Genomic DNA, 14,226 nt, shown 5'->3' on the forward strand with positions numbered 1-14,226 from the left:
TCCATCTGCCACACAAGCTAACTGATAAAAACCAGACAGAAACATTTTCTTTTTGTTTTTATTTCTATTTTTTATATAAACAAAAGGTAAAATAAATTTAATTTTTCATCATATCCAATTTTGACTGGATATACGCTGACAGGTAATATATGAACACCCATGATATATATTCTCACATCTTTACAATGCATTGTTATTTTTGTGTTTTTATATTTTATTATTTTTATTAATATAACTTATTCGTTGCGCATTTCAAATTAATCTTAATATAATTACTATCAATTAAAAAAACTATGCAAAATAATATATATATATATTATATACCTATATATATCCGGTTTTATACTAAAAATATGTGATTTCAAAATAACGAAACAAAAATAAGTATAATTTCGTTAATACAGTATAATGTAGAGCGTTTTAAAATTACAAAACCCGAATTTATATCTATAGATTAGCCGTTCCGTCTAGCCAGAACGTAGACTCTCAGGCTCAAGTCAGCCCAGGCGAATCCTGGAACCAAATCAGGGGCTCCTCGGGGCTTGCCGAGGCCAAGGGGTAAACCCCATAGCCGCAAAGCTCGCTTCGAACGCCATTCCCGATTTGCCAGAGGGACCGATGCCTAGACACCTGCAGACCTTGCTTCAATCACTGTTTCCGTCTACCCTAAGGGCTCTACCACCTGGACCAGCTGTAAGTTATCCACATGGTTGTGAGAATAATACCGATAAATAATAATGATACTATTGAGGCTTTATAGAAACCTGAAAAATTATAAAAGATAGAATATTTGTAACTATAGTATAATATTACAAACACCTTTGACGACGTAAAATTCAATAACTTATTTAATTGCCGTGGTGGCAGAAGTATAGTAATAAAATAAAAGGATTAATCTATTTTTTCCTTAATGAATATCTCTAATTCACAACTTCACTCTCCTTGGCGGAAGAATTTATGTATATTTTTAATATCTTAACCTTCAAGGGAGCTAGGGCCTCGGTCCATTACTGGAAATCTTTCCTGAGATAACATGAATTTATCCTGCAAATTTCAAACTAATTTGTCGGTTACCTCTCGCGTGATACGATAACAAATGAACAGACAAATTATATATATATGTTATGTGCAATTCCAAACAACACTGATCTGTTAGATCGAGATGCATGCAAAAGTTGCCCCTCAACCTATTAACAAATTCCCTTTCGAATTTTTTAAAATCGGACGATTGTTTGCAGAGATATTATAACAGCATCCCCACTGCACCTTCCAAAAGAGCACTACAGGGGCACCCCGTTCGTTATCAGTTGATGGTGACCATTGGTATAGCCTCCCACGAAGTGCTCGCATATCTCACCACTCTAGCCTCAGACGCAGTCCCCCACCCCTCCCAGGGAAGCCCACTATTTTTGAACAATTTTTTTTTAATATTATTTTATTTAAAGAAAATTTAATCCTATTATTTCTGTAATATTATTCATTCGATTGATTCAAATACAGCTCACACAGTGCTAGAGACTCGCAGTTCAGCACTATGAATATTGTACATTATAAAATTCTAAATACATGCAAAACAGTAAATTAGAATATTCTAAAAAGAATGCAATAAATTATACTTCTATAAATATATATATAGGCATAGTACACGGAAGGTGGTAGATAAAGCATATATTTTATACGCCATTCCGGATATTCAAAAGAATAGAAACTATTTTTTTTTATAGTTTTAATTCCTAATAATTTACTTATAGTTAATTCACTAAATTTTATTATATATTTTTATTAGGATAATTCAATTCTGGACTACAATGAAGGTAATAGTCAGAATTCAATTAAGAGAAAAGAAATACGGATGAAGAAAGCGATGATAAAACTTATAAAAAAATTAAAAAAGGTGAACGTTCAAATGAATGACGAAGATTACGTAATCAGCCATATAGGGAAAATCAAACGAGAGAGTTTTCAGGAACAGACATGAACGATGAAAAAATCAGACAAAAAGAATAATCGAAATTCCGTTCCGAAAGATATAGAGATAATAAAAAAATTTGACAGAAAAGAATCATAAAAAAAATTCTCAACAATTTCCAAATAAAACAATAAATAAAAAATTGCAAACAATTCATACATCACAGAAAGCAGGTCCAGCAGAAGTTAATGTTCCATTTATTACAGGAAATACAAAATTGCAAACAATTCATACATCTCTGATAGCAGGTCTATCACACGTAATATAACATTTATTACCTAAAATTGCAACAATTGAAACATCACAGACAGTAGATCCATCACAGGTTAATGTTTCATTTATTTCAGATAATACAAAATTGCAAACAATTATCCATCACACGTTAATGTTCCATTTATTCAGAAAATACAAAATTGCAAACAATTCATACGTCAGAGATAGCAGGTCCATCAGATGTTAATGTTCCACTTATATCAGAAAATACAAAATTGCAAAAGTAGTATAGAATCCTCAGGTTTGGGGCCAGGCAATACATTAAAAATTTTCCCCCTATATGGATTAATTATTCAAATACATTAAAGAACGATTAATGCAGTATAAGAGGTCTCTTTTCACGGAGAGCACCACTACTTCTAGTTAAATTCTCATCACCAAAGCGACTATTTACTACAAAAAGCACAGCAATACACGACTCTGTTTTCTTCAGTAAATCAACACATTAAAAAATAGCCCCGAACCCGTATACATTATTCAATACATTTAAGAGAATTGTACCAGTATATGAGTAAACAATTCAATATATTAAAAACGATTCTGGCAGTATATTCAATACATTAAAGATGATTGCACGATACTCGTTAATTAGAAAAGAATAAAAATAACACATGATGTCATGGGGAATCCCCACTCGTTTACATTCCTATATAAGTGAATGTTAACCTCAATAACACATCATTATTAAAAATTATTTTCATTATAATAAGAATGCAAAAAACCACGAACTTTGAACGAATTGACAATGCTAGTGTATTTTGTTACAAAAATCTATCCGGCAAGTATGATTTAATTACATTTTTGGTAAAATAAAAGATGATATTCATCAATTATATAAAAAATATAGCGTATTGGGTAGTGGTCGGGTTATGAATAAAATATTAAGACTGAATCTTTTAATATCAGAATTCAATCCAATTTACGGGGGTAATAAATATTACTTTACGGGGGTACATATTTACAAACACCAAAAGCTCTATTAAATAAATACGCTATAATAAATGTATGAAATGATCATGAAAATTGTTTTTTATGGTCTATTCTAGCACATCTATTTACACCAATAATCACAAGCATCCTGTTTCAGTATATAAACAATTTGAAAATCGATTAAACATGAAAGGAATAGAATAACCTGTTTGTGTTAATGATATTGATAAATTTGAAGCACAAAACCCAATATTGGTGTAAATGTCTTGTGTTATGATATCGAAGATGACAATGAATCGTTTAATCCTAATGATGTATATATAAAACGTGTGAATTATAATCGAAGAAATGTCGTTTGGTTATTATTATTAACTGATATTAAATTAATTCGTTCCCATTATACTCTAACAAATATGACAAACGAATATAATGCTTTATCAAGGATGTTGGGTGGTAATAATAAAAGTTTTAGAAAATGCGATTATGCCCCTATTGTTTTTATTGTTTTAAATCTTAATCAAAGCGAAGCTAAAGAAAAGCTTGCAAAACATATTGAAGATTGTAAACAAGGAAAGGTTCAGAGAATTACAATGCCAAAGGAATAGATTGGTGCAGGAGAGAATCGTAGACGTGGAAATGTAGTATCGTTTAAAGACTATTCTTCAACATTACGGGTGCCATTTGTTATATATGCAGATTTCGAATCGTTTATAATTCCAAACATATTGCAAACCCCGAATTGGGTGTTAGTAATACGACAAAAACACACACCCATAAACCATCTGGATATTGCTATGTAATTATCGACGAAAACCGTCGTATTGTCGAATCGAAATTATATAGGGCCACTGCAGGTGATGACAAGGTAGTTGGAAAGTTTCTCGTTGATTTATGTAATAAATACGAATATTTCAAAATGGAATTGTCAACTAATAAAGAGTGTATTATGAGGGAAAAAGATAAAAAAAAATTCAAAATGATACAAAATGTGTTATATGTGGAGATGAGATTAAAGTGAATCGTGTAAGACACCATTCATATACAACTGGTAAATTTATTGGGCCGGCCCATGAAAATTGCAATTTAAATTGTAAACACGCAACATTTATTCCAGTTGTATTTCATAATTTAAGCGATTCACATCATATTGTGTTGGCGCTGAATGAATTGAAGGATAAATTTGAAATTTCTTGTATTGCAAACAACAGTGAAAAACATGTATCTATAACACTCAAGAATGAAATATCGTACAGATTTATAGATTCGTATCAATTTCTATCTTATAGCTTAGATGATTTGTGCAAAGTCTATTTGATCATTCTCATTCATTTAGTAAAAATAAGAAAAGGTTTTTTATAACAACATATTTTCAATTTAAAGAAAATATACAAAGCAATTGCGATGAAAAGAATAAAGAAAGAAATTGTTCGATATATTGATCCAACGAAAAGGTGTTTATCCCTATACATATATTGCATCGGCAACTGTTTTCAGAAAATTACAACCCATCGAAGCGTTTTATGATGATTTAAAGACAGAAAACATCCTGAATACGATTATAGACATACGCAAAACGTTTGGAATAGTTTTAGAATTAAGACGCTTGGTGAATACCATGATTTCTATCTGAAATTGGACGTTATGCTGTTGACTGATGTATTTGAAAATTTTCGTAATAAAATGATTCGCAAAAACAATTTGCATCCTTGCAAATATATATCGGCTCCAGATTTATCATGGTTTGCAGCACTCAAGGCGACAAAAGTACAATTGGAACTTGTTACAGACCCCGATATGTATTTGTTTTTTGAAAAAGGCATTCGTGGAGGGGTATCGATGATTCCCAACCGTTATGCATTGGAAAACGATCCCGATATAGACAACTATGATGAAAATAAACCGATGAAATTAATTAAATATTATGATGTTCGATCTCTTTATGGACAATGTATGATGGAACCGTCGCCAGTAGATGGATTCAGTTGGATTTAGTTTCTATACTGCTTGCAAATAATTCATACATCACAGATAGGAGGTCCATCACACGTTAATGTTCCATTTATTTCAGATAATCCAAAATTGCAAAAATTCATACATCACAGATAGCAGGTCCATCAGACGTTAATGTTCCATTTATTTCAGAAAATAAAAAAAAAGTAATCATTCACGCATTCCAAAATCTTCAGCATTCAATTCAGGTAGTGATTCCGACTCAGTCACGAAAAATATTAACAATTTTGTTACAAAAAATAATCAAAATTCTATTCTATCATATCAGTCCACATATCTTGAGTACCATATGAAAATTTCTTCAAAACGATTTTGGTCATGTTTGTGATACTTGTGATGGATTATGGTTTACAATATTCAAAAATGAAGTTACATCAAATAATGATATTCAATTTTTAAGAACATTACTCACTAATATTAAGATACCACAAATTAAGATATGCTTGACTTGTCTATCTGTAATTAATAAACAACAAATACCCCATTTATCTCTTTACAATGGATTCAAATATCCTCCTATTGCAGAAAATTTTAAAATATTACCATTCAATTTAGTATAAGAAAGACTTATTTCACCAAGAATACCATTCCTGCAAATTAAAAAATTAAAGCACGTTCAGGGACAATTTGGCATCTATGGACAAGTTATAATTGTTCCTATAAGTTAATACAATGGATACTCAATTACCAAGAAATGCTGACGATGATCATTCTAATACTGTTCATATAAAAAGAAAAAACTTCATAAGTCAAGTTATGTATATGGATTGGTTAACAAAAGAGAAGTTAAAGAACGGTTAAAATATTTAATAACTCCTCTTTATGAAGTCTACAACATTAGTATTAATGACAAATTTTTTGAAGAAAATTATCCAGCAGTTAATGAACATTAAATTATTGCACATATTCCAATTGAAGAAAGTTTAATGTTCCAACAACAAACATTAATCATGAGACGTATTTACGAATAGCTGCTTGAGAAAATAACGTTCCAATTTGTATTTTGTTTGACGAACATGCAGAGGAATTATCATTTCCACAAATATACTATGGTCAATTTTGCAATTTTATTGATGGCGTTAATGTTACGCCATTTATGATGGCAACTAGCGAATTAAGACGCTCAGATAGAAGGGGAGTTCGCCCTCATCACTTCATTTATATATGGCTATGAAGATAATAAAAATCAGAGTATGTGATTCACTGATAATTGTATTTAAGCACTTGGTACATACAAACATTACAAAAGAACAGATTGACAACGAAAATTACATTTAAGGATGCATTGAAAGTAATTTGGGTTTTTTGCGTTCTATTCCAAATTCAACTTTGTATTGGTCTGAAATGAAAAAAATACCTTTTTGCTAGGACAACTAGGAAAGCCCACAGTTTTTTTTCATAATAAATGCTAATGAAATAGGATAGCCAAATTTACTTCAACTTTTGTATAAACTAAATAATAAAGAAGAAATATCTCTAGCTGTTGCAAATTTACAATATATGGTAAAAAGTACATTAATTAATGAGGATGGAGTTTCATGCGCAATTAATTCTAGTCTATACTAATATTATAAAGAGGAAAGATTTGTTTGTTTGTTTGTATTGAATAGGCTCCGAAACTACTGGACCGATTTGAAAAATTCTTTTTCCATTAGAAGCCGACATTATCCCTGATGAACACAGGCTACTTTTTACCGCGTAATTTAAGCAACATATTTCAATTTTTCTATCTTTGTAATTCAGTAACTAGCAACTGTTTATCGTCATCGTGTCTCTCTTGACGCTCGCGTTCCCACCACCGCCTGCTTCTGCTCCATCACCCCGCCCACACACCGCTCGACAAGCTAGGCAGCAGCATGTGACCTAAGCGTCACTGCGGTGCGTGAGGGGAGTCAATGTCACAAAATAAAGTGCCGCGCGGCTCATTCGCGCGGTCGGCTTCCTACGCAGCGGTTGTGTGCAATATCGAATATTTTTCCTTGAAAATATTTTGAATTTTTTAATCACCACTTCATATACAGGCTAATTCCAGTTCAACATGTAAGCAAATAATTTTGTATTAGTTGATGTAGTATTTAGTTTTTTTTATCATTTCAAAATGCCCAAAAGATTAAGATCTCAACTTTCTAGAAATAGTTTACAGGCTAGTGCAATAAAAATACGTCGTGATAGAGAATCTCCATCACAAACTGAAAATCGACTTGCAAGTCAGAGAGAACACGCGTCGCAATCGCGTGCAAGAGAGTCGTATTGAGCCTTCACAACGGCTTGCTGAACAAAATTTGCGAACGTCTCAAGTCCGCGCGCGAGAGTCGAGTATCGAGCGTTCGCAGCGGCTTTAAGAACAAAATATTGGAAATGTACAAGCTCACGCTAGGGAATCGAGCTCTCAGCGTTCCGAACGTCTTCGGAATCAGAGAGAAAGACAACAGACGTCAACAGCTAGAGTTAGCAATCGAGTTTTAGCTCACAGTAACAGATCGGCTTTCAGATACGATCCACAGATTGATTATGCTTCTCAGTCTTCCGTCCAAATCGGAGCCATGAATAAGATCTGCTCTAAATGTTCTGCCAAAAAATGGGTCGATGAACCAAATGGTTTGTGCTGTGCTTCTGGAAAAGTCAGTCTCCCCAATATTCAGGAGCCTCCACAGCCAATAAAAAGTCTTTTGACAAATAATCATCCACCATCTAGACATTTTTTAACCAACATACGTAGGTACAATAGCCTATTTTAAATGACTTCGTTTGGCGCGAAAGAAATTATAGAACAAAATTTTATGCCCACTTTTAAAATAGAGGGCCAAGTTTATCATCTTATAAGTAGTCTTTTACCACCATCAGGCCAAAATCCGCAATTCTTGTAGATTTATTTCATTTCAGACGCAGATCAGAAATAATACATAAAACAAAAAAACAAAAAATACAAAATATACTGAGAGAATGAAAATAGGTGTAAGTATATAATAGTAGCCATAGGTAAGCACAAAAATATTACAAATATAACAAAAATATTTGTACTGTAGATACGCGCATAACTCTGAACGACTGCAACAAATATCTTATTTTTTTAAATGGGTACACCAACCGTGCGAAGCCGGGCCGGGCAGCTATATTCAATAAATTAAGTGATTCCGACGCGGACGAAGTCGCGGGTTTCAGCTATATATCATATAGTCGTTAATTTTTGCGAATCAATTTTTTACAATGAAGTACTATTTGTAACGACTGAATAAATCCCACGCGGACGAAGTCGCGGGCTACGGCTAGTAAATAATAATTTAAAACATTTATTATTATTATTAATTTATATTTCATTAGGAAAGTGGTTTACAGTTATAATTTTAAATGCATCTAATCTACTTAGAATACAAAGTATCCAGAAAAAAATTTGAAGCCTGCAGCACTGATATGAGTAGTTGCTGAGACAATGGGTTTTCAATATAGCTAAAATTAACAGAGCAAAGGATAGGCGATAACGACTGCAGTAATATACAAATTATATACAACAATGATGCAGTCTTTAATGATGATTATTAGAGATTGCTGGATTCTTATTTATAACACGACTGCCCAAAAAGGAATGTAATGTATGCATATGTGTATGTATGTTTGTTCCACCGTAGCACCTAAATGGGTAAACTGACAAATGTATTCCATTACCCCACGTTGGAATACTATATTAGATGGAATATATACATTATATATATATATATATATATATATATATGTAGCAGCTTCGCCCGCGCTGTATGGTTACTTACGTTTCCCGTAGTGGTCAATCTTTTTATTTTATGTTTTTTAGTCAAGTAACCGGAAGCAGGTGCAGCCAGTCACATATATAGTAACGGTGGCAATGGTTGTGTTGGCTCAGCCACAACGCCGAATACCTCCGGATCCCTTGAAATATCAGAAATAAAAAAAACCCGAAAATAGTTTTTAGATATTTATTTGAAAAGTATTTCCAAGCGGAAATCTACTTAATATCTCGTTTAGTATAGTCGGGATTGAGAAAATTTACAATCTTTGTTAAAAATTTTTTTTACCCTTTTTCACCACGTTTCAAGGTTGAATTTCAAAAATATAAAAATCGGTTTATTCGCATGAAGATTATACTCAACATAAATCAGGTTGATTTCTTCATTTGTTAGCAAGAAATTAAAAAAAAAAAAATAATTTCATTGTTACTCCATCTTACCCCTAGATAATTATTTACATCACTGTTTTTAGAATTAAATTTTCTATAGATTTTGTTACGCATTTATTACCCATATGAAAAAGTTACTCTATTGCAAACCTAAAAAACGGTTTTCACACAACAAATTTTTACTTCTGATGTCATGAAAACTACTGGAGAAGAAGTTATTAAAAACCATTTTTATTAAATTTTTCAGATCAAACGTCATAAGAAACCATTAATTTCGCTCCTCAATTAACGTCCTAAAAATTTCAGTACGTTCTCATTTCACCAGGGCAGCCGAATTCCGGGCGTAATCTTTCGCCAGCCGTAACTTGCTAAGGAAGCGTTTCCAGACATATGTTTATATAAATGTTTTTCATTATTTTCATCAGTGAGACCGCCTGTGTATCGTTAAAAAAGAAAGTAAAAGTTTGAGGGGAAAATTACGAAATAGTGCCCATATTATTCGTAGACGTTAAACAGAGATGTAGAAATTCAGATATATTTTTTTTTTTTTATTAATAGCCCATCATTAATATTAAATAATATAATTAATAATAAATAATATTAATTTTGTTTCTTCAAAAAAAAAAAAAAAAAAAATTCAGAAATTTTTGGGAAGATCGTTTAGACTGGTCGTAATTTATTAAAAATGGTAACGGAAAAATAATGAGAACCTTTTTTGAACTAATGTGTTGAGTTAGATGAAAACAGTTCTGCTATTTGTTTTGATAACTTACAAATATTTGGGCCGACAAAATAAAAATAAAAAATACATATGTCTTGCTAATTTAAGAAGTTAACTGGACCAAATAGGTTACAAATCTAACATAAGGTACGTTCATGTTTCATGAAATTCAGTTTAAAATGAAACGAGTGAAAAAATTATGTAATTTATGACAGTGACGTAATCATTAGTAATTTGATTACGGAGGACATTCATGAATAAATTAAAATATTTAATTTACCAAATATTCGGTAATAAGGCTCATGCTTACGGGGACAAAATCCGATATGATATGTCACAATCTTATGACATCTCATGTTTGTATCTTGAAAACACTTGATGCTTAATTAAGAGTGTCCAACATTACTTCAAAAGGGCGTATATTAAAGCTTAATAAATATTTTTAAATGATTTTAAATTTGTCTTTTTGTTAAACCCTTCAAAGCAATGCACTACGGTTCGATTGTGTTACAAACGAAATAAATTTGACCGGCCCATTAAATCATTTTTATGTAACAAATACCCAAAACCTTTGCAGTATCCTTATAATTATTAAAATCATATATAAAAAAATAAAATTTTTGTATTCATCATAGGAACAATATAATTTTTTTTTTTAAATTAAACATTTATTTTTATTTCGACTGTAATTTCTCGACAATTAGCAGATCCTTTTTCTATCGAATCGGGCGTAAGACAAGGAGATGGACTTTTTCTACTGCTTTTTAACTGGCTCTTGAAAAGATAATTAGAGAATGGAACAAAAATAGTCGAATAAGACTAGAAATCAAAGGACTGAAGATTAACCATTTAATTTTCGCTGATTATATTGCATTATTAGCTAAAAACTGGAATGAAGCTGAACAACAAATTAAAGAATTAGAAAAACAAGCTGCTAAAATGGGACAAAAATAATTTTGACTAATGTTAAGAACTACCGGAATTTACTTAGTATAAATAATAAAAAAATAGAGAAAGTGGATAATTTCAAATATCTAGGAGAACGGATCGGTTGGAATTCTTTAAATAAACAGCATTAAAAGTGGAGATAATAAAATGGATTAGTTCTCCAACTAACTAAAAATTTATATAAAAAAAACAGTCTTGTCATAGAACTCAAAATGTCAACACTTTAATCTATTATAAAGCCGAAATCACTACGCGAAAGAAACCCAAGACTTTGCAACAAAGGTCTACTAATCTAGAAAAATAAAAGAAAGATAAATTATAAGAAAAACTTTAGGTCCTAAATTTCAAAATAATCACGTAAAATTAATTCCAACCAGTTTAACTAAACTTTCCAAAACTTTATGCTAAAATTGAAAAACTGTTAGATACGATAAGGAAAAGACGAATCGCATTTTACTCCCTTTTATTTAGAACGAATATATCGAGTAAAAAATGTTTTAATTTTTTTCCAAAATAATAATTAATTAAATTAATAACAACTAAAGATAAATGGTTCACACAAGTCCAAGAAGACTTAAAAGAACTGAAGAAATTATACCAGAAAGAAAAATTTTAAAGACAATATGAAAAGATGAAAAATGATTCCAAGAAGCGCCAAAATGCAAGAACAACAAGAAAGTAGAAGTTTCTAAAGAACGAAGGAAATAGATAAAAAAGAATGAAGACGTACAGAGCAGATAGAAAAACAGAAAAAAAAACAACCGCAAATAAATAAACGATCTAACGTAGTATTCAAAGGTGAAGTATTCTGAAAAAAAATCAAGTAATAAAAAATGAATTATCTTTCATTTTGATGGAATTTCGAATATACTTCATTTAGAAGTTATTTGGTAAAAAAATTATTCGCCCGAAAAAACCTTTCTTCCCAGTTACATCTGTTGTAAGTTTTACAGTACCTTCAAACTTAGGTTTGGTTAAGTTGGTTTATAAGTAATTTATAAATTTGTCACAAATTTATCTCGTCTTCATCTGATTCATTTGAAGTCACAATTTCAGACTTCTGCTCGACTTAATCTAAAGCAAATATAATGTTATCCTTAAGAAAATTTAAATAAAATAAAAAAAATATCGACATTATCACACATATATTTCATCTTCTGGATGAAACAAAAGATAATTTAAAAAAGTATCATAAATCAATTGTAACACGTATCATAAGGTGGGAATGGTTATTTTAAATTAACAGTACACCCGGAATATAAGAAAAAATGTCGCGCTTCTCGCCGACTAAATTACTTCAATCTCTACACGTGACACATCGACAAGAAAGACAAGGGATATAAGGAAATAAATATTACAATACCTGATATCAAATTTCATAATCGTAAGTGAAATTGACCGTGAGAAAAATAAAAAAAACTGACAACACAGTTGTTTCTCCACATGACTTACACACAAACTTAATTTAAAATATTTATAATTTTATTTAAATATAATATTATTTTTTGTTTATTTAATTCAATGTTTCTAACTAAAGCGCGCGCGCGCATACCATATATAATTAGCTCGGGTGCGGCGGTACTAGCAGCGACGGTCGGCACTAACTAAACTAATGTAATTTCACAACTTACATAAAACAGATTTCGCTTGTACAATCAGCAGCTGGTGTAGCCGCGAGGTTTTACGCACAAGTACCGAGTCGACCGGGTGATCGAGTTTGAGACCCAGCCAGACAGAGTTAATTTTTTTTACATTTAAAATATTATCCATTTATTTAATTCTACCGCTCACCTGTGACGTCTCTACATAGCAGATGACAAACAGAATTTTTTGGGGTGGGGTACGATTTAGAAAAAAATAAATTTTTTGTAAATATTATTTTTCAATCGATAACAAATGTGCTAAACAAAAATATAACCTTAATTTAATGAAATCTCGAGTAACTTCTTGCTTTACAGCCTTTTTATTTGAAAATTTATGATCTCAATGCCCCATATATAAGAAATCTGACAAAGTTTGGTTAAAATCAGTCCACCAATTCTGGAGGTATAAGGAAATTTAGAGGCCAACACCGAAAATACGTATAATTAGCAAACATTAACATCCAAAATATTTCAATCCATTTTTTTTTTATTTTTTGGGTTCCTTATGTGTTAAAACGCTATAGCTCTCTCTAGACGGGAAAGTATAAGTGAAAAATCAATCAACACTTAAGAAATAAATATGTATATACACATGCATATGTATAAAATTCTGTAATTTAATTTAATCTGACATGCATCTCAAAACATGTGAGATATAAAATGATTATTTAAAAATTAGATAGATAAAAATGTTTTTTTTTTTTTGTTATAAATACCCGTTGGAAGAGAATTAAACATAAAAAGAGATACTACGTAAAAAATTATCAAATCGTAAAATAATGGTACACATAAACTTAAGAAACTAAACAAAATTTAAAACTATTTTTTAAATTCCACTTGAAAAATCTTAAAATACAGATTATTACTCTATATTCCAATAATAAAACTAAATTTAAAAAGTAAACGGTACAAAATTAGAAGAATGAAATAAAATAGATTAGATTACTATGTTTGTAACCTACACAAATTTATTAAATCTTGCATTCAAGTTACTAAACGTAATATATAAAATGTTATTAGTAAATTATTTAAGAAACTTACTTGTTAAAAAGAAAGTACGATAGATAATTCTTTAATCCGTTTTTTAAACAAGAAACAACTTTAAACTTAATAAAGTATGGTACTAATCGGATTTTACTGTGAATTATTTAATAATACAGAAAAAATAAAAACAGCTATTAATAAATTGAACACGGAATTTAACTGTAGAAGGAGAAAAAAGTTAATATGAAGAAAAAATAATTAAACAAAAGAACCACAGAGACAGATCACAACAATAGCACAACATAAAAACAACTGACAGCGGCATCGTTTAGCAATGTTATGTTAAGTTACACACCCCCTACTCCGTTCCATAGGCTAGGGATCAACCGACCACCAAGTTATAAGAATAAACGTAACAAACAGATGTATACTACAGTAAACAACTAACTGTAACAATACTAACACAACCAGAAAATCATTATTTAGTCTTCGTTTGATTTTTCTTTATATATTTATTCTTTTTTAATATATCACTTTTTATGTTTCTTTATATTTCTATCTATTTACTGTATAAAAAAATCTGATGTACACAAAACATGAC

General features: G+C 30.7%; 1 protein-coding gene across 2 annotated transcripts in view; it reads right to left on the reverse strand.

The window, feature by feature from the left end:
* Positions 1-13,982, reverse strand: part of LOC142323005 (uncharacterized) — a 381,529-nt gene extending 367,547 nt beyond the window's left edge. For both annotated transcript variants that reach the window (XM_075362100.1, XM_075362099.1), the window contains exon 1: positions 13,683-13,982. The gene's annotated coding sequence lies outside the window, so the exon portion shown is untranslated. The remainder of the gene's footprint in view (positions 1-13,682) is intronic.
* Between the last annotated feature and the right edge of the window lie 244 nt (positions 13,983-14,226).

The sequence above is a fragment of the Lycorma delicatula genome, chromosome 4 (genome assembly GCF_047948215.1).
Source record: "Lycorma delicatula isolate Av1 chromosome 4, ASM4794821v1, whole genome shotgun sequence".
Taxonomy (NCBI): Eukaryota; Metazoa; Arthropoda; class Insecta; order Hemiptera; family Fulgoridae; genus Lycorma; species Lycorma delicatula.